The following is a 21,576-nucleotide window of genomic DNA, read 5'->3' on the forward strand; positions in this document are numbered from 1 at the left end:
TTCTTGCACACATAATTAGACCAATGTTTTTTTAATTATTTTAATTTTCTTCCATCACGCATATTAACTAAGTAATTTTTATTATTTAATTGATTGTTTTCTTATACTTTCCAATTGAATAATTATTTTAATTATTTAATTAGCTAACTAATCCATCTATAGTTGAATTCTTTATTTTATTTATTTATTCTTCCCATGCACGTGATTAAATAATTTTAATTTTATAATGCTAATTTAGTCTTCATGTCAACTTCTCAAATAATACTCACATTGAATTCAATTGATCAATCAATTTTGTTTATCTCCATAATGACAATTTTTCACATCAAATCTCATCCATTGATCATCAAATCTTATCATTAGATCATCACTATTGATCGATATCAAAAAATCTATAAAAATAACATGTATCGTCAATCATAAACAACCATAGTCTTTGAGATTTCATGTGATCATGCTACTAAAATAGTGCTCAAATACAAATTTGAGAGGAAAATACTTCCCATACTCGAAAGAGAGAAGAAAAATATAGGTAACATTGGTGCATCTTTGAAAGGTATAGTTGTCCTTTTTTATTTGATTTCTTGCATTGCATACATATATTACTCTACTTATTTTGAGATTGAGATAATAGTGTGTTTCCTAGGGTTTGTGGTTACCTATATGTTCACATTGGTTTTCATTTATGATCTAATGAATTTTGACACACCCAATGGAACCCACATCCTTGATACTAATCAGATTTTGAATTTTTTTTGACATTTTCAAGTATAGGAATTTTTTGATATAACTATATAATCTCTGATTTAATTGCACAATTATGTGACACTTGTAGAATTCCATGATGCAATTGCATAATTTTATTATTTAATTGCATAATTGAATGATTCAACTATAGAATTTTGTGATATAATTACAAATTTTTGTGATGCCTTTGTTTCTATTCACATCAATCATTTTTTTTCTATTTTGGTATACTTACTTTTATCTTTTTTACACATACTAACCTCTAATAGTGTTTTCATTCTTTTTGGGTGCTCCATCTCCTCTTTTGGGGTTTTTTTAATTCACAAGTTCAAATGTCATATTTGAAGGTTCAAACATCACATTTATAGCCAAACACCACATTTGTAACTTTAAATATAGACAATTGAAGCTCCAAATAACACATTTGTGGCTTAAAATGACGCATTTGTGGCTTTAAACACTACAACTGTTGTATAATGTCACACATATGATGAGATAAAAAGTTAGTTTTATGTAATTGATCATAAATCTTGGATAAAATATTGCATTTTCAAAATTCAAAAGTAATGCGAACCTAGTTTGATGAACTATATTGTGGCCTAATTCTTCTAGATCCTTCATCAAAAAATTGTTAAAATCATTCTAAGTCTCCTCTTCTTTTCAAAGCTTGAATTTCTCCTAGCCTTTTAATACGATATCATCTTTAAATGAATTATTTTTCAAGTCTATAAGAAAATCATACAAAATCTATTTATAGGATGTGTTGTATGATTTCAAGGTTATCCTTTTTTTATCTAGTCTTACTTTGGGTTTGGCATCTACTATAATATATGTAGCTACTTGGCAATCATTGAGAGGAGACCTTGATCTGGAGATTACTGACAAAGTTTCTATAAGGATTGTGTTACTTCAATTTCTATCTTATATAACACTTCAATTTTCTAAGGGAAAGAACATTTTTTATTCTATCTTATGTTCTCATATGCTTTCTATGTTGCAAATGTGATGTTGATGGTTGTCATGTTAATGATTGTTATTGATGCCAACATATGATTTTAGGATTGGTTCCTTAAGGTTGGTGATGTAAAACATTTGTTCCTAGAATGGTGCTCCGAAAGATGGGCTATAGTTGATATTTAGTGTTATTTGTTTGTGTTGGTGGTAATCAAATTTCTCTATTTACTAGATATGATATTGATTGATTCTATTCATGAGTATCTTGGTTTCATTCTTATTTTTGCTAAGTTTGGTAGTGTTGACGTATATTTTGTACACAATCATACACAGAATAAAATACCCAAGGGTACCTTATCCTCTCTTGAATAAAGCCTCTGATTGCTGAAGATTTCGCAAAAAAGGATCAATCAGGGTGACTCCAATGTTCTTTTATGTAGGGTCTCTACATGTGGATAAGCACCAGTGGTCATTGTAATTGTTGTTTCATCAAGGGGCCTTACGTATCCGAATTGCAGGAACAAGATTTCTCTAAACTAACAAGTTCTCAAAGAGATCAAAAGGTAGAGTTTACAAGGGGTAAATTCTAATCTAATCCTAAGAATGACTCAACGTAGGCTGGACTTGGCAAGATTCTACCAACTTCAATATTGCCATAAAACAACAACTCAACTGAAATTGATGCGATCTTCTAAGGTAACAAATGATCTTTCAATTCATCAAGGATCATAGACACTACCACAAAGGCACATATCCAAATGTTAATGACGATTGAAGGTTTAAGTAATTCGAGTCTCTCCAGTTGACCACACAAGGCGTTCCTACAATCAGTAAGAAGCTAGTGGTTTGGAACGTGAATCTCACCAAAGATCAAGCCCAACACTTAGTCCTTCAAACTTAAATACTACTTTGATTGAGAATGATTCAAGAAAACAAACAACCATGAAGATAGCCACAAGAATTGCAATAAAACACTATAACTTCAATATTTTATTGATCTCAAAGCCAAAATAGACAACAATTGCTTGAAATTCCTTCTTCAAAGCTCAATCTTGCTACAAATACTTTCTTCTCTCAAAAGCTCTAAACTTCTAACTATTTCTTATTGCTCTCTCTTTCTAATTACAAAATGAAAATGAGTGAAGGTATATATAGCATCCTCAATTACAATGAATGGCCCAGATCAAAAGAAGATCAATGGCTGAGATTCTGACACCTAAACCCTAATTAGGGTTTTATTACAAAAGTTCCCCTTTTTATTGAACAATATTAAATGCATAGCCAAATATTTAATTTGGCACAAAAATCTAGGAAACATAGACCAATGACAATTAAGGTGCCACGTCATCTATAACAACGTCTCTTCTAGAACCTTATTCCCTTTCCAATGCTCCTTTTTAGCATATGCAATGAATCTAGACACGATTCCTTCGATCTCAGCAATTGGAATCTCGGGAAGATTCCTCATTCGTTCTTCCAAGTGGATGACCTGATCGAAAGCTTTGAGAAGAGCCGTGTCCCATTCAGGTTCGAGTTCCTTGATTTTCTCAATCAGGAGCATAGTAGCAAACATTCGATCTCTTTGCTCATCTGTAATAGCATTCTCATCTTTGCAAAAGATGACCTTGACCCTCTCTTCTAACTCTTGAAGATCCACATCTATCTCAACTTTGATTCTTCGACCAAGAATAGTACATAAAACCCCAAACACCTTGTCCTGGGTCGGATGGATAATCTCTTCAACTTGATTGCATTTGTTACTGATGTCCTCAAAAAGAACTTCCTTCATCTGGAGTAAAGTTGACCATTGGAGTAAACTATGGGGTCCTCCATCCATTATCTTCTCTTGTGCCAGAATCTTCCTTGATGTTTGTCTGATTACTTGCAGGACAGGAATGATAACATCTCTAGTATGGGCAAAGGCGGCTATAGTTATCATTAGGTTGTGGATGATCTCAAGAACCTGGATAGCTCAGTGGATGGTCTGCATCATCCTTGTTGCAAATTCAACAACAATTGTATGGGATTTGTCAATCCAAGAGCTCATAAGCTGGACCAAACTCTTGACTCTTTCTGCCTCACCAACTGATTCAATGGGAAGTGCCTGCACAGGAGATACTGCTGGATCCTGACACCCCAAAGGCTGATTGAGATGGCTAAAGTAGCCTCTCCATGCACCGACCTCTCTCTCAAGCTTTCTATTTTTCTCCATTTCATCCCTAAGCTTGTCTTTTAGTGCTTCAAACGAATCAGTTGCCTCATCCAATGTTTGCTCAGCCGTGAGCGGACCAAGCTCAAATGTTTCTACATCATATTCTTCTATGAGGATTTCACCTTCATACTTGTCCACTGCTGGTGTAGCTATCTGCAGTTTCCTGGATCCTGTCTCATCTCTGATCATCTTGGACATCTTAGTGGCTTTCCTCTTTTCTGTCACTTCCTGAGAATGTCCAACAAGGATTTCTAAATCAATCACATTATCTTCGTCGTCAATCACAATCACCCTTGTTAATCTCTCCTTCAACCAATCTGGAATGGCAGACCTCATCTCCCTAACTTGTATTTCTTTAGGCAATGTCTCTTCTTCTCAAAGGGGAGATGTCACTTCGTCATCATTCTTGTCTTCATGTATCTCATTGACTTGGAGAGATCAACTTGATGTACGTTGAGGTGCCTGTCCTTCTTCATGTTTATCGTTCTATACCATTGATTCCATAGATTCCTCCATTTCAAGTGTCCTCTTCTCTTGTCGAGAAGATGTGCGGGATGAACGATCTCGATTGGCTTCTTGCTTCTTTTTGGAGGATTCTCTTTTCTCAGGTCTCTCTTTCCTCTTTGAGCCTCTAGGATGGGGATTACCTTCACTTGTGCTTCGAAGGTTGCCTTCACTTGTGTTTCTGGGATGAGGATTGCCTTCACTTACACTAGTCCCTCCTTCCCCTGGCTTTTCCTCCAAAGTGAAAGTCATAGATATGTTCTGTTCTCTCAAATTTTGATGTTGCACATCAACCCATCTGCGAGTACAAGACAAAACTGGAGCCATCAAAGCATCTAGATCCAAAACCTCAGGTTCATTCCAATCTATCCTCACTGCTTTGTTTTCTCAATCATAAGATGATTGGAGATGTCTGCCACTGTCCTGAGCTTGATCGGCCACTCTGTAAATTTTGCATTTCCTGATGAAATCTAAAGGCAATCTGGAATGCATCTTTCTCTTTACTTCAAAATCATCTGAGCGATTCATCCAAAAATCTTCTACCTGAGATTCATGTTTGTATTTTCTACCGACTGTCTCCTCTATATACCCATAAGGATCAAAACTCTCTCTCAAGGCGAAGAATGAAAATGAATATAAGGCCAACTCCTTCTCTGCATCATCCATGGCTGGAACATTAGGACATACCTCAACTGAATTTCCTAGTATGATAGGCGCAGGAACTCCATTTCCATGCCTGTGTCTGAATGCCTTCGCATAAGCTGCCAGCTGCCTAGTTACCTCAAGTAACACTATTCTGTCTATCGGATATTTCGGCAACATGTAGGGGGGCGAAGGACATCCATGAACTCTAATATAAGTAAATTTCTGAAATTGGATGAACCATGCACCATACCTCTTTACAAACTCTTGTGCGTCTTGAGATAGCCGATTGCGAATCCAGCCTTGCAATGTCCTGGTGATGTTCATCGTGAAGGTATCATTGACTAACTTGTAGTCGCTTCCTGGTGGATGATGCAAATGAACATAGGAATCACAAACTCTGACTTCCCCGGGCCCTCTTCCGATCACTCCTCTGTGAGGTAATTCTGCATATTCAAAACTCCTGATCAAGGCATATATGACGTATGAACTCATGTGGAAGGACTTGGTAGCCTTCAATCTTCTTAACTGCACGTCCAAGCAATGGCTAATCATTCTAGCCCAATGAATTGTCCCTTTTCCTTGAATTATCACTTGGATGAAGTAGAACATCCACTTCTCAAAATAGAAGGCTTGAGGAGCTCCTGTGACTCGGTTGAGCAATGTTATCAAATCTCTATACTCCTCCTGGAAGTCGATCCTATGTGGTGTGTTTGGAATCTTGCTCAGGCGAGGATGACTCTTGAGTAACCAATTCTTGTTGATGATGCTCAAGCAAGTGTCTGGATCATCTTCGTACATGGACCTGGCTCCTTCTAAGCTTTTGTAAATCATATCTTTGTGCTCCGGAAGATGGAGAGCCTCACTTATAGCCTCCTCTGAAAGGTAAGCCAAAGTGTTTCCTTCTTTGGACATGATCAATCTGGATTGTGGGTCATAATGGTGAGCACACTTGATCATCAACTCATGGCACTAGATTGCTGGAGGGAAGCCGGCTGCCTTAATAATGCCACTTTCAATTATCCTCCTTGTGATAGGTGATGGCTTACCAATGAAAGGGACCTCTCGAAACTTCTTCACACTAAAGTTTCCCAAGTTGGTATCTCCAATGTTGCTCCACTTTGACACGATCTTGGTCTCCATTTCTTCATTCCTCTGATCTTCCTTCATGAGGGCTGGACAACTGGTGGATGCTCCTGCATTTGGGGTCGCCATCTCGACACCTACACAACATTTCATAATGAGCAATATACCTTGGAACGTAGAAATATAGACTGGATTAAAGTTTGAATTTAGGAAACTTCATGATAAATCTTTGAATTATCATTTCCTAAATATAATGATGCAATTTGGAAATTCAAAATTTCAAAATTTGAAAGAAGGAGATCTTGCCATACCTCTCTTTGAGAACTAGCTCTAAAAAATGATGCAAAAATTAAGAAATTTGCTAGGCAAAATGAAGATCGAAGTCCTCTAGCAAATGCGCCTCCTTCATCAATTTCACCACCCTTGGGGTTTTCAACGCTTTGAGGGAGAATTCGCTCCACTTCCAACAAAATTCGCACTTCTCCTTGGATGAGATTTCGCTCCTTCTATTGCTTCTCCAAATCACATTTAAACAATGATTGAATGATGGATTAAAATGCTATAACATGCCTCCCTTATATAGGCGCTCATGCATTGCAATCCCCATAGGCCGACTTGGAAAATAAACAAAAAAAGTTAAAAAAATTTAAATAAAAGAGGAGGCCAACCCTTATTAAAATGTTAAAATAAACCCCAAGCGCACTCCTTTTTATTTAATTTTAATTTTAATTAATTTAAAATGCCTTTGCAATTAAAGTTTTGATTTTTTAAAAGGCTAAATTAATTATTAAATGCCTTATGCGAACTTATTAAATGTCCATTTAATTAAATATCTCACGTTTTAGCAAATTTGGCATTTAATGTAATTCAAAAAATTATTGGCACCTAGGCATAGGAGATATAAGGGACATCTATCAACATTGCTCTGGTCCCTGGGAGAGGGACAGGAGCGCCCATGTATTTTGGTCCTCCATCCTTCATTTTTTACGTTTGAAACTTCATCCTTGATGTTTAAAAATGGTATTTTTGCTTGGAATCTTGGGTTTGATTCATGTGATCTTTGGAAGGGGCAAACCTTGGAACATTTTCGCCCTGGTCCCTGGGTGAGGGACAGGAGCGATTTTCACATTTAGCCTTGGTTCTCGTCTTTTCCAATCGCCAATTCATGTTGCAAGGCAATCGATGATCTTCCTTGTTTGCCTTATGCGTGCCAAACTCGTTTCTTCAATACCAAATGAGCTCTTCCAAGGATATTCGCCCTTGTCCTTCAGTGAAGGACAGGAGCGATTTTTGCTTTTGAGCTTAAAATTGTCGACTTTTGACGTTAACTCCTTGTTCATCATCTTCCTAAAGACATTTTGGACCTTGCAAGACTTCGCCTTGACGTGGTTTTGGAAGGAAATGACTTATTCTATAGAAATTGGCCTGGTCCTCCAGTGAAGGACAGGAGTGATCTTTAATCCATGGCACAAATCCTTAATCATATTAATGTCAAATCATCTTCAGGGCGCAAAACTTTGTTCCTTAATCCATCTCGAGTCCTTTAAATGAAAATGGCACTTCAAAATGTTAGGTAATTAGGCAAATATGATGATTTCACTCTGGTCCCTAGGTGAGGGACAGGAGCGCCTTAGGCAATTCCATCAATTTCTCAAGGTCTTTGCAACTTTGTTCCTCTTTGAAGCATTCCCAATATCATCTCCATCATGTGCCTTGGCTTGGATTCGACCAAACTTGGAAGGGAAGTCTTGATAATGCACTTTTCGCCCTGGTCCCTGGGTGAGGGACAGGAGCGCCTTGGCCAAAACAGGCTCCACTTGTGTTTTGCAGACTTTTGAAATTATCTTCAATGGAGCTATTATGCCTTCCTTTACTCATCTCAAACGTAAAACTTGCTTCACCCTTGCTAAAAACTTGTCTTTTGAGAAAATCACTCTGGTCCCTGGGTGAGGGACAGGAGCTTCCTTTAAAATCGCCTTGGTCCCTGAGAGAGGGACAGGAGCGCCTTAGCCAATTTGGATCGATTTTCTCCATTGTGGTCTATTCAAGTTATATTCAATGGATAAAACACACTTTCCTTGTTCTTCTCAAATCGTGAAATCATTCAAATCTTGCAAGGATAAGGCGAACTTGGAATTCAAGCTCTGGTCCTTCAGTGAGGGACAGGAGCGATTTTTGTCATCTTAGCATATTTCCTTGCTAGTTGGTCACTCAAATTATATTCAATGGACAAAACATGTCCTTCTTGATCTCTTCCAATCATAAAATTGTCCTGGTCTTGCAAGGACAGTGGAAATTTGGAAATCAAGCTCCGGTCCTTCAGTGAGGGACAAGAGCGATTTTTGTTTTAAAGGTCAAATCTTCAATCTTTCATTGCCAATGACCAAGTCTGGATACTCCTTTATGCTCATTTCATCCTTCGTCACGTCCTTGATGTTTTAGTTTGATAAAATGAGGCCCAAAATAATCTATATGAGCCATTTTTCCTTGGTCCTTTAGCAAGGGACAGGAGCGATTTGGCCTTAAACCTTAAAAACTTGTCATTTTGAGTCTTCAAAATCTTCAAAATATTCAATTCACACTCGATTGTCTCTCCTGGCGACCCTGCATAAAGCAAATAAAATAAGTCAATAACCAAAATGCACAAAATATCATTTTCGCCCTGGTCCCTGGGAGAGGGACAGGAGCGATTTTTCCCTTTTGGAGTTAAAATATCAAAATCTAGGTCTTCAGATCACTTCATCATGCAGGGCTAGGTCGTCTCCAAGGCCAGGAATTGGTTACCTTACTTCCAAAATTTGGTCCAAATTCACCCAGACAAAATGCATAATTTAATCATCAAAATGCTATCACTTAGACCTAACTTGAATATGCCCTCAAAATCTTGACTGGACTCATCCTGAGACATACTTGACCTCCTGGCAGACTCATCCTATTTCAAAATTGCAATCTACGCAAGGATGCTCAATAATCTTTCAAAATTGGACTGGACTTCGGCTTGAAAACATCAAAAAGGAAACCCTAAGGCTTAACCCTAGTCTAGACGACTCACCACTTGCTCAAAACCCTAAAAGCAGAGAGAAGAACAGGCAAAACAAAAGCAAAAAAGAGGGGGTCCCTGTTTTAATGGGGCGATGTGTGAAATGGTCACAACAGGTAGTATATGGCATTATGTTGTACTGTGTGACTGATCTTGTGATGGTAACGCTTCTCAATTTAGTGGGAGCTATTAGAACATATTCACCGAGAAAACCTTTGTCACTATAGAAAGCTTTAATAGTATGTCGTTCGATTGAATAGGAGGAAAAACGTACTAGGAACAATATAAACATCTCATGCAAAGCCACTAAAGAGAGCCACACATGTAACTATGAATATTTTTGGGTCATAAGAACATAGCCAATAGTTGCAAGAAGTTCTAATGGCATGCGCATGATAGTTCAGGGAGACATTCAATTCATGGGATCATGCTTACATTCACATTGAAGTTAGAAGGCATATATATGTCACTTCTTGGAAGAACAACCAAATAATCAATAAATAAAATATACATACCTGCTCTATATGATCCTGGAAGTAAAACACCTACTCTCCAATCATTTGCATGGAAACACAAGGGCCAACATAGGTGTGCTAGAGCTCTTTATAGAGAGGATCGGTGACATCTATAAAACAATTAAAGGAACAAACAATACAAACATTATCAAATGATTAAAAGATGGTTCTAAATGCATTGTGCAGAAACTCCATTGTAACACCAAGTCAACCTAACATTCTAAATGTGGTTATAACAAGAATAAAGATCCTCACACACCAAAAAATCCACGCTATCAAAATAACACTCACATGTGTTACAAGATGAGTTGGACAGAGTCCAGGGACCAACAGTGATGCCTCCCAAAATAAGCTCAAAACAATAGTTATTGTCTTTTATTGTTTGTGTTATTAGTCAGAGATTTTTATTACGGAAACAACTTAGTAGTTGTGCATTCTAACCTATTGTTTCTCAAATCTTACATGGAAATTTCAAATCTCTCTATACTCTTGTACCAAATCAAATGTTTTGTTACTTTTTAGATCTAATAAATATATTTTATTCAAAAATGAAAATGGGTAAACAAAATTGAAGATGCCACATTGGCACCCCCTTTTTTTGACCTTCAATTCCCAAAGAGACGCATTCAAACAAATAAGAAATTAGTAATTGTTTATTTTTATCATAATTCTCAATTATTTCTTGTTTCCTCTTTTCCTTCATTTGCCTCAAAAAAGGGAGCATTGGGTGAGGGATTTGTGCTTCTTTATACAAGTTGATTGCACAAGCTTGTGATTCCCCTCTCCCAAATTTAGTAGTTGCATCTTCTAATTCCTCACCATTTGAATTTCTCATGAGAATGTTTTTTTCAAATGGTTTGAATATTAAAAATATTTAAATTTTCTTCTTAAATTCTATAATATTTTAAGTAGACCATTAAAAATTATAAAGATATGTGTTTGTCTATTTATTTTTTCATAGGAAAGATTAATAAAAGATGATTGAGGCATTTATGGATAAATAAATCTAGTGAAGTGAAAGAAAGTATGTAAGTGTTGTGTATTAAATCATATGATTTGATACTTTTTAGATTTAATAAAAATATTTCATTCAAAAATTAAGATGGGTAAAATAAAATTGAAAGTGTTAGACTTGTGCTAGCTATTTTTAATTGTCTTTCACGCATACTAGGTTTTACTCCCCATTTCCAACGAGACACCTTCAAACAAACAAACAATAACTAATTATTTGTTTGCTAAGAATTCTTGATTATTTCTTGTTTCTTCTTTTCCAACCTTTTCCTCAAGGGATTAATAGGTGAAGGATGTTTGCTTCTCCATAAAAGTTGATTGCATAAGATTCTTAACTTCACTCTCCCAATGTTAATAGTTTAAACTTCTAATTATTCACCATTTGACTTTATTAAGATATTTTTTTTCTAATTTGTTTGAAGATTAAAAAAGGTTTAATTTTTTTCTTAAACTTCACAAGCTTTTAAGTAGATCATTAAAAAATTATAAGAATTTGCATTTACCTTTCAATTTTTCTCCATTCTAAGAATAGTGCAAGATGATTGAAGCATTTAGGGATGAAGAAAATCTACAGAAGTGAAAGTATTTAAGTTTTGGTGAAAAAAATGACAATTGTGGGTGGGATGATGGTAGTGTATGATACAAAGTTTGAGTACTCATGAAGTTCTCATACTCAATATATAACAACATGGATTGTGTGGTGGCACCCAACATCTATATGGTAAATGTGTATATACTTTGGACCAAGGGGTTTAAACATGACTTCAGTCACACTATTTTAACATTGGACAATCCATGTGATAATTGCATGCAAATGATATGTAATAATTAAACAACAAAGAGTATTATTAGGTGGTGTATGTCAAACACAATCCAATCTTGTTTAACTCAAATATTATCTTGGATTGGTGGAAGATTTGATACCTTTAATGAAAGGGAGTTGGTTAATTAAAATTTGAGAAAGTGTATTGCATTAATAAGAAATGATGGAATTTTGGCCAATAAAATATTTTCATAATATGCATATTAATAGAAAGATGCACACAATGGGGGGTTTTCAACAATGGGGTCAATGGGGGGATCTCTAGTCAGTGAAAATTGTCCACGACTACAAACAACATTTTTACTAATTATTCTTCCAAGTTAATTAAATAACTCTAATATTTAATTAATCTCACATCATTAGGGAAAAATAATTTTTAAAAACAATTTTTCCCTCCATCACAAATTAAATAATTTTTAATTATTTATTTTTTTCAAATTCTTCTAACATTAATTAAATTATTTTAATTATTTAATTAAATGTTTCTTGCACACATAACTAAATAATGTTTAATTTTAAATTATTTTAATTTTCTTCCATCATGCACATTAACTAAGTATTTTTTATTATTTAATTAATTATTTTCTTATACTTTCCAATTGAATAATTATTTTAATTATTTAATTAGCTAACTAATTCATCTATAGTTTATTTTATTGATTTATTCTTCAAATGCATGTCATTAAATAATTTTAATTTAGTAATGTTAATAAAATCTTCATCTCAACCTCTCAAATTACATGTGCATTAAGTTTAACTTATCAATCAATTTTGTCTATCTCCATCATGCAATCAATTAACTTTGTAATTATGTCAACTAATTTTTCTCATCAAATCTCATCCATTGATCATTAAATCTTATCTTCAGATCATCACTATTGATCAAAATCAAAAAATTTATTAAAGCAACATGTATTGTCAATCATAAACAACCACAATCTTTGAGGTTTCATGTGTTCATTCTACTAAAATAGTGCTAGATTACATTGAGAGAAACATACATCCCTTACTCGAAAGTGAGAACAGAAATATAGGTAGCATTGGTGCATCTTTGAAATGCAAGTTGCCTTTTTTTATTTTTTAAATTAAATATAAAGCAGTAATTACATCAACTATTCAGTAGGAGGTGCAACAAAATTGCACAGTAGCACAGAGTAACAATACAGAGATAGTTGGATCATACTAATAACATCAAAAAATAGGTGAAACCATATACATCTTGTCCATAGAGAAAAGGATAAACATATACTACGCATTATACAAAAAAAGAAAACCAGCAAGTCATATGAACAGTAGTCAGGAGAAGGTAAATTCTCCATTAGGATCACTAGCATCCCTCACCGTTGGCATCCAGGTAGTCCAGCCTAGGCAACCGTCATGCAAAAATTTCATCTTGCCATCCAATATTTTGCATCTGTGAGGGTGTCCCACCTGTACACTCAGGAGTTTAGCCTCAACCTGTAGCATGTCAAAGTGTTGCTGACATTGTTCCAGTTGGTGCATGAAGCTTAGCAGTGCCCACTCAAAAGGAACATCCTTCCCCTCAGCTTTGTCCCAGGTGAAGCCATGTGTGATTTCTCTAATGTAAGCAATGGTGGATCCATCTTCGAACCATTTCTCAAACTTCTCTTCGTTGAGAAAATGCATGGTGAGTCTCCTAAGAGACTCAGTGAGGTTTCGGGATGATCCACTAAAAATATCATCATTCCTAAACTTCCATATCAGCCATAAAATTTCAATAGAGAGACTAGACCAAAATAGTTTAGCAATCTTTTTGCAACCATCAATGAAGCCAAAACAAGCATAGACAAGTGGAATGCCATTACCCCGTATATTTAACCTAAAAAGCTTCCAAATTTCTTTGGCAAAGTGATAGTCACAAAAGATATGTTGGACAATTTTAGGCAAGTGACAAAATTTACAAATGAAGTAATTACTAGCAAAGTCTTTCAGAGGGAGTCTATTAAGGGATATCTTCTAAGCAAAAGACTTTTTCTTTGGTTCCACAGGTCCATTCCAGAGTTTTTCCAACAGTTTAATCCACTTTTTACAATCCCAACCTAATTGCCAAGAGGAATTCAGATGGGTAAAAATGCATTCAAATTCAACAAGAAAGTTGTAAATAATCTTGGCCTTAGTATTGTGCAGAGGGGAGTTGTCATCCCAATGGAAGGGGAGAGTGGAAGATAAGGGGAGGGGTAGGGGGGAGAGATTAGGAGGAAGGAGGGGCAACATATCATCCATGAGATTCTTATAGGTGTGAAAATGTGAGGGTGGAAGTACAAAGGTGGTGGACAACTCCTCCTAGGAAATGAGAGAACCATTTTTAATAATATCAGCAAAGCACCGTATCCCTTTATTGTGCTAGTTGAGAGAAGATCACCCTTGTAGGATGGCCAACTATTTATTGTTATGATATAGATTCCACCATATTGATTTGTCCCCAAAAATTCTGCCATTAGAGTCTCTGAGTCCATTATCTCGGAGAAATTGTGTTACAAGGCCCCATGTTTTCCATATAGATTTAAAAATAGCAGACCCAGTTGTACTAAATTCAAATTGCCTAGCTAGTAAGTCCCCAAGAGGTATGTTTTTCCATTTCCTTGCATGTTTGGGGACCACTTTGTGATATTATTCTTAATCAAAAGTTTCCAAGGTTCATCCCCAGATAGGAATCTAGTTATCCACTTGACAGCAAGAGCAACACCATGAAGTTTGAGGTCCTTCAACCCCATGCCACCTCTCATTTTACTCATTGTGCACCACTCCCATTTTACATCATGTCTCTTCTTGTTACCTCTACCATATGACCATAGGAAGTTCCTAATCAACTTCTGAATGTGATTGTATTGATAATTAGAGAAGAGCCAACAAGAAGGGAAATAGATATTATAGGAGGATAAGACTTTCTGGTAGACTTGGAACCTCCCTGCTAGAGATAAGTAATTATTATTCCAATTGGTAAATTTCTTTTCAATCTTCCCTCTAACCCATTCCCATATCTCCTTGAGATTGGGTTCAACCGAGAATGGAATACCCAGATAATGAATAATAGTATTGGGTCCTTCCCATTTCAGACTGAATCTAGGAAGCCAGTAAGGAAAGTCACATTCCCAACCCAACAGACAAGATTTGTGAAGGGATATTTTACTACTTGAGGCATGACACAAAATCTCAATATTATCAATGAGAACAACAAGGTTAGTCTCTTTTAGTTTCAAAAGAATGGCAGTGTCGTCAGCAAATTGTACATTCAAGATCTCCTCATTATTTGGAAGAGAAATGCCCTGAACCCTAGGTGAGCAGGTCTGATCTTTGAGGACATAATATAGAGCATCTGCAACAATCACATATAATGCAGGGGCAAGTGGACACCCCTCCCTAATGGATCTAGATAGGGTAATACTGTTGGATCTCATTCCATTTACCTCCATACTAGCATTAGCCTTGGATAGTAAGGTATTGACCATTCTGCAAAGGAGGGGAGGGAAACCAAGACTAGTTACCATCTGATTGATAAAGCCCCACTCAATCCTATCATAAGCCTTTTCAAAATCAATGATTAGCATTCCAGCATGCTGTCCAAAATCCTTGGCCTAGTGAAGGGCCTCCCAATAGGTGATTATATTGTCTAAGATATATCTCCCCTTGATGAAGCCTGTTTGTGTGGGGTTAATAATTTTGGGGAGGATGGCTTCAATCTTGATAGCCACAACCTTAGCAAGGACCTTATAGGGTACATTTAGCAGTGTAATAGGTCACCAATTTTTAATCAAGGATTTGTCACCCTCTTTGGGTAAGATTTTTATGAGCCCTTGATTAATGTCTTTCCCAAGAGTACCTTTTGCTATGGCTTCCACATACAAGCTGAGCAGGTCCTCTGAGATCCATTTTGAGTTCTTTTTATAATATTGAGCAGGAAAGCCATCCGGTCCTAGGGATTTATCATTACCCAGTGAAGCAATAGCATATTCAACCTCCTCTCTAGAAATTGGCAAGCTGAGTTTCTTGTAGTCATCCTCTAATACTTTTCTAGGAACATGGCCCCTGGTGAGCTCTCTGGAAGCACATTGTTTCTCTCCTCCATCTTCTAAGGTGAAAAGGCTCTGATAGTACTATAAGAAACCCTCAAGGACAACATGGGGGTCAGTGATAAGGGAATCATTGACTCTGATGTTGGGGATTCTCTCTTTAGCTTCTTTAACCTTAATCTTATGGAAGAAATATTTGGACCCCCTATCTCCATCCTGAAGCCAGTTAAGTTTGGCTCTATGCTTAAGCCCCTTAATCTTTTCATTTTGTAGCTTCCTTAATTCAGCTTTGGCTGAGATCAAATTGTGGGTAAGTTGGGGAGAGGAGGGGTCTTTCTATAGTTCCTCTTTAGCACAAGATAATGAGTTATGTAGTGAGAGCTCACCTCTCTTGAAATCCTTAGCTCTCTTCCTGCCCACTATTTGGCATAGAACGGTCCAAGACTAAATAGTTAGATTCCATTTCTCAGTACAAGATAGGTGGTGGTTGTAGGTTTTGTTGAAGTTTCTAATGTCAAAGAAGGCACAACAAACATCCTCATCCTTGAGTAAATGGGTGTTTAGGATAAAAGAGGGGGATTTGATGATATCCTGTATAGCTTGCTAAGGGGTCAATAGATATCATTATAGGGTGGTGATCTGAGAGAGTGTATGGGGTATCTGAGTATTTATCTCCATTATTGTCCTTCTGGATCCCAAAAACCTCTCTGTTAAAGTAAAATCTATCCAGCCTGCAGTAGATCCTTTTGGAGAGCTGCTGGTAATTACACCATGTATACAATATTAATTTGATTTCCCCCTTCTTGCCTGCAATCAGGTCAACAAGTTTTTAGTTTCTTCACCATTATTTTCCAGTGCATTCTTTCAAATCCTTTCCATTCAAACCAGTTTCCTCCACATTTATCTTGAGATCTTTCGACCATGTTGTAGTCACCTCCCAACATCCAGGGGATCTCCTCAAGTGTGGTCATCCATTCCCAAAGGTTGGCTCACTCCCTATAGTCATTGGGAGCATATACTGAGCAAATCCCAAATGTTTTTCATTGTAATGAAGAACAATACAAAGAGCATGAGCACAGGGGGATTGACCCCATTTGACCACATATTTGGCCCATTTACAACCCAAGAGGATGGCAATGCCCCCTTTACCTTTGGTATGGCTAGTATTGAAAGAGACAACATCCTTCTATTTACATTTAAGTCCAATTTCCAAGTTAAACCTAATGGCCTTAACCTCTTGCAGGTGGAGACAGTCAATATCTTTATTGTAGTTGAGGAATCTTTTAACCACATATTTCTTATTCGGAGCCTCAAGGCCCCTAACCTTCATGAGGCAATATTAAGATTGGACCATGGGTTCCTGCGGGATCTTAAACCCCACAAAGCATTTGGGCTAGCTTTTAGTATTAGTCAGATTATTTGCATCAAATGCCACAGTATTGCAGGGTCTACCCCTTTTATTCCTGACTTCAGAGATTTGATCCGGGCCTAGTGAGTCTTTCCTGTTATTAGAAACTCTAGGAGATCTCTTTTTCTGAAATTTCTTACTCTTGGGCTCCTCATAGGTGATACCCGGACCACGGGTAAAAGAGGCATTGGGGGTCCCAAAATCAATGTAGGATAGAGTAATCTGATTTTCCCCTACCACAATGGACACATCAGTCTGCCCTTCATTGAGGGACCGGGTGGGAACAACATAATTAAAATTCTCATCCCCATTAGGAGCACAAGGAGCCGATCTAGGGGAGTCCCCCTCACTATGGGGGCCATCATTAATGTCAAGAGTTTCTTGAGGAGCTTTAATAGTTCAAAGTACAGTGCCACTAGAAGGTGAAGCACTATTGGCCAAAACAGAAGGAGAGTCCAGCCTAGCGGGGCTCTCCAAGGTCATACTAGGGATAGAAGATTTAACCATGCCATTGCCATCAAATCCCTCACTGGAAGACAGAGTGGTGTCTCCATTGACCTCATCATCTGGACCTGATAGAAGGGTTTGCACATTCATTCTAGTCACATTAGCTTCATAGTCAATTTCATTTTTTTGTTGGTCAAGTAGAGCTTTTAATTGATTTTTAGCATTTGCAGCAGATTTCAACTATTCAAGAACCAGTTGTTGCGCATTTTTTGTGTGCAAACCATTACTCTGATGGTCACTAGTTTCTAGAGAGGCTCCAGAGTTTGAAGGCACCTCTTGGGCCAAAGTAGTATTGCTCAATGCTTGCTGATAGAACTTGTTAGCATTTGGCATTATAACAGACAATGGAAGATTGTTGGCATTTCAACAAGGATATTGAGAAGGTTGTTGATGATTATGGATATAACTGATTAAGGATGTTTACTATCTTAATACTATTATTTTGTCATTGATGTCAAGAAATTGATTTTCTAATTCAGTATGATTTGAAGAGTATAAAGATGTCGGTAAAATACACAGAAACATTATGATGAATAAGAGGATGACTAAGGTATTCAATGGGCAACTATTACCAAGTTAGACAATGATGAGATCATGATGTTTAGATTGTTTTGACATCATACATATGTTGTAAATTGTAAGGTTAATACTATACTATGTTACCAAGAAAAGAACCTAGTCTGTAAACCCGAAGGAACCTAGTTGGTAAACTCTAAGGTTATCGCTATCGGTTAATGAAGGTGGAATGTCTACCGAGTGAAGTTTAGTATTTACCGAGTTGTAACCAAGCTGTAATAGAATGCATTAAATGTTTACATGTGTCATTTAACGAAGGAAGCTGATGAGCTGGAACTAATTAGATGATTAGTATGTTGTGCATAAAGTTTGTTAATGAATCTATGGCAATGGAAGATTAGTAGGAAGATCTACAGTTCAGATTAAACTGCAATACCCTAGCACAAGTTCCAAGAAATATATGCAAGTTCCAAGGTGAGGTAAAACCTTTTTCAGATCGAAAGGTGCATTGAACCTAGTCAAGCATGAAGATCTAATGGCTATGATTGATCATGGGAAATGTGATCAAGGAGATTAAGCGGTTAGCTAATTATTTATAAATAGGGAACTATTGATAAACAATGTATGCGGGCAAGTGTATGCACATGGATGCAACATAGTGATTACTGAGCACAAAAGCTTGAAGACCTGTTTGAATAATAGAGTATAGAAGCCCATTAAATGGACAAGATTAGTTCTATGTCTAGATTGTATTGAGCAAATAAGAATCTGCTTTAGCATTTTAGATGTGAAGTTACAAATAGATTTTCATTACTGTTATTTTGTGAAAGTGACAGAAAATCTCTTAACTGAGTGGACTTAACAGTTTTATTTGTAAAACCCTCTAGCAAGGTGACATTTTGATTGAGTGTTTGAAATCCTTTAACAAGGTCACTTCTAACAAGGTGAAGATCCTAACAGATCTGAGGGAAATCCCTTAACCGGGTCACATCTAGCAATGTGTTTGCAATCTTTAGTAGGATTTTCTTTTAACCGAGCATACTCTAGAAGAGTATATTTCTTAGTGGGTCCGAAATCCCATAGTGATTTTTCCCTATTTGGGTTTCCACGTTAAATCTGGTGTTATGAGGTTTATGATGTTTATATTCTTTTGAGTTTGTATGTTTAGCAGTTTTGGTTATATTACTGAAGTATATGTTACCGAGGTCGAATCTGATGTTTTTATGGAAGATTAAGTTTGTATGATTCACCCCCCCCCTCTCATCTTGTTGGCTATTGGATCTATACATATATTAAGTATTAGAACTATCAATTGGTATCAGAGCTTTGGACTCTAGAAGATAATTTTAAAGGCACTTGAGTTAAAGATCCAAAGATGTATAAGAGGGATGCACTGAAGCTGAACAAGTCAAGTTTCTCTACATGGCTAAAAAAGATGAAGCTGCATCTATTAGGAGTTGGAGAATATGCTGTATACTATCTAGAGAACGATTTTGTTACACTGAGCACCTATCCATTGACAATGGAAGAGATAAAGGCAAAGCAAGAACATATCCAAGCAATGATTGAAATAACATCTGCATTGATTGACTCAGAGTTTAATGACCTAGAAGGCTGCAATGATGCAAAGGCAATGTGGAATAAGCTCATATTAGTATATAGAGGAGATGAACATGTTCAAAGAGAAAAAGTAGATAGTCTAAGAGGACAACTTGAATCCATGAGGATGAGTGAAGGTGAGAACATAACTCAGTACAGTACAAGACTAAAGGATATTGTCAATCAAATCAAAGGAGCATGTGGAACTATTGAAGAAAAGGATATAACAAGTAAGTTGTTAAGAACCCTTCTACCGACTTATGCAATTCGAGTCTCTGCAATCAATGAATTGAGGTCTGTACCTAATATGCCAGTTTATTTAGATGCTACTATTGGTAAGCTACATGCATTTGAGTTAAGTAACTTTGATAACAATAGATCTTTGGTAAATAAAGTTGAATCTACATTTAGTTCTTTTCATCTTGATGAATCTAATGATTATAATGAAAGAAAGTATAAGTACTCTGAAGGAGATCATAGTGGAGCAAGTGAAAGATTTCGTAAGAACATGGAAGAACTACACAAACTGTATGAGGAAATTAGAAAGCAGGAAGAGTTTGAAGCACTATTAGCCAAAAGGTTACCGAGAGGCAAAGGTAAGTATAAAGTAAAACTACCTTTGAAATGTTTCAATTGTCATAAGATAGGACATATGGCTTCTAACTATCCTGACAAAGATTCTACTGAAAAGAGAGATTACCGAGATGACAGATAGAAAGACAATCATTAAAGAGGACACCAAGACTTTAGAAGAAGAGATAGAAAGACATGCTTAATAGCCGATGAGGAATCTAATGATGATAAATAAGATGAAACTGATACAGAGGAAGTAGTTTATGTGGCTATCAAAGATGGATCAGATGAAGAAAGGTATGAAGAAAAAGCCCTAATATCTCACATAAACACTAATGATTCTTGGATCATAGATAGTGGATGCTCACATCATATGACAGGAGATAAACACAAGTTTGTTATATTAGAAGATTATGATGGAGGCTATGTAAGATTTGGTAATGATGCACCATGTCTGGTGAAAGGTTACCGAATAGAATTTTAGAAAGGAGTTGTCAAAGTTCATGACAAGAATGGAAAGTTAGCTGCTACCAGGACACAAACAAAATGTAACACATTTCACCTTGACTCAACTCAGAACAAGTGTTTGTATGCAAAGATAGATGATACCTGGTTATGGCATAAAAGGTTTTGTCATGTAAATTTTGATAATCTGATCAAAATAAGAAAGAAGCACCGAGTAAGAGGTCTATCGAGTCTTGAAAAACCTAAGAATGCTATGTGCCACAGATGCCTGATGGGTAAGATGACAAGATCAAGCTTTACAAGTAAGTCTTACACTTCTAAGGGAATTTTAGATCTTGTGCACAATAATCTTTATGGTCCTATGAAAGTTCAAAGTTATTATGGTGATAAATATTTCATATTATTTGTGGATGACTATTCAAGGATGATGTCAGTAATGTTTTTAAAAGAAAAATTAGAAGCTTTTAAAATGTTTAAATGGTACAAGGTAAGAGTTGAAAATGAAACAGGAAGACAACTGAAATGTCTTAGATCAGTAGAGGAGGAGAGTTCACATCTGATGAATTCAATTTATTCTGCAATGATCATGGTATTAAAAGACAAGTCTCTGCACCGAGAACTCCACAGCAGAATGGAATAGCTGAGAGAAGAAACAGATCTATTGTGGATTTTGCTAGAACATTGATGATTGAAAAGAAAGTGTCACAAACATTTTGGAGAGAAGCAATAAGCACAACAGTTTACACCCTGAACTGAGTACAATTCAAGAAAGGTACTTTGAAGACACCATATGAAATCTGGTATGATAAGAAACCTAATGTAAGTTATTTTAAAATCTTTGGAAGTAGATGCTATGTTCACAAAGATGATAGAAATGGCAAGTTTGATTAGAAGAGTGAAGAAGGAACATTTCTAGGTTATTCTTCTAGAAGCAAAGCATTTA

The sequence above is a fragment of the Cryptomeria japonica genome, chromosome 5 (assembly GCF_030272615.1).
Source record: "Cryptomeria japonica chromosome 5, Sugi_1.0, whole genome shotgun sequence".
Classification (NCBI taxonomy): Eukaryota; Viridiplantae; Streptophyta; class Pinopsida; order Cupressales; family Cupressaceae; genus Cryptomeria; species Cryptomeria japonica.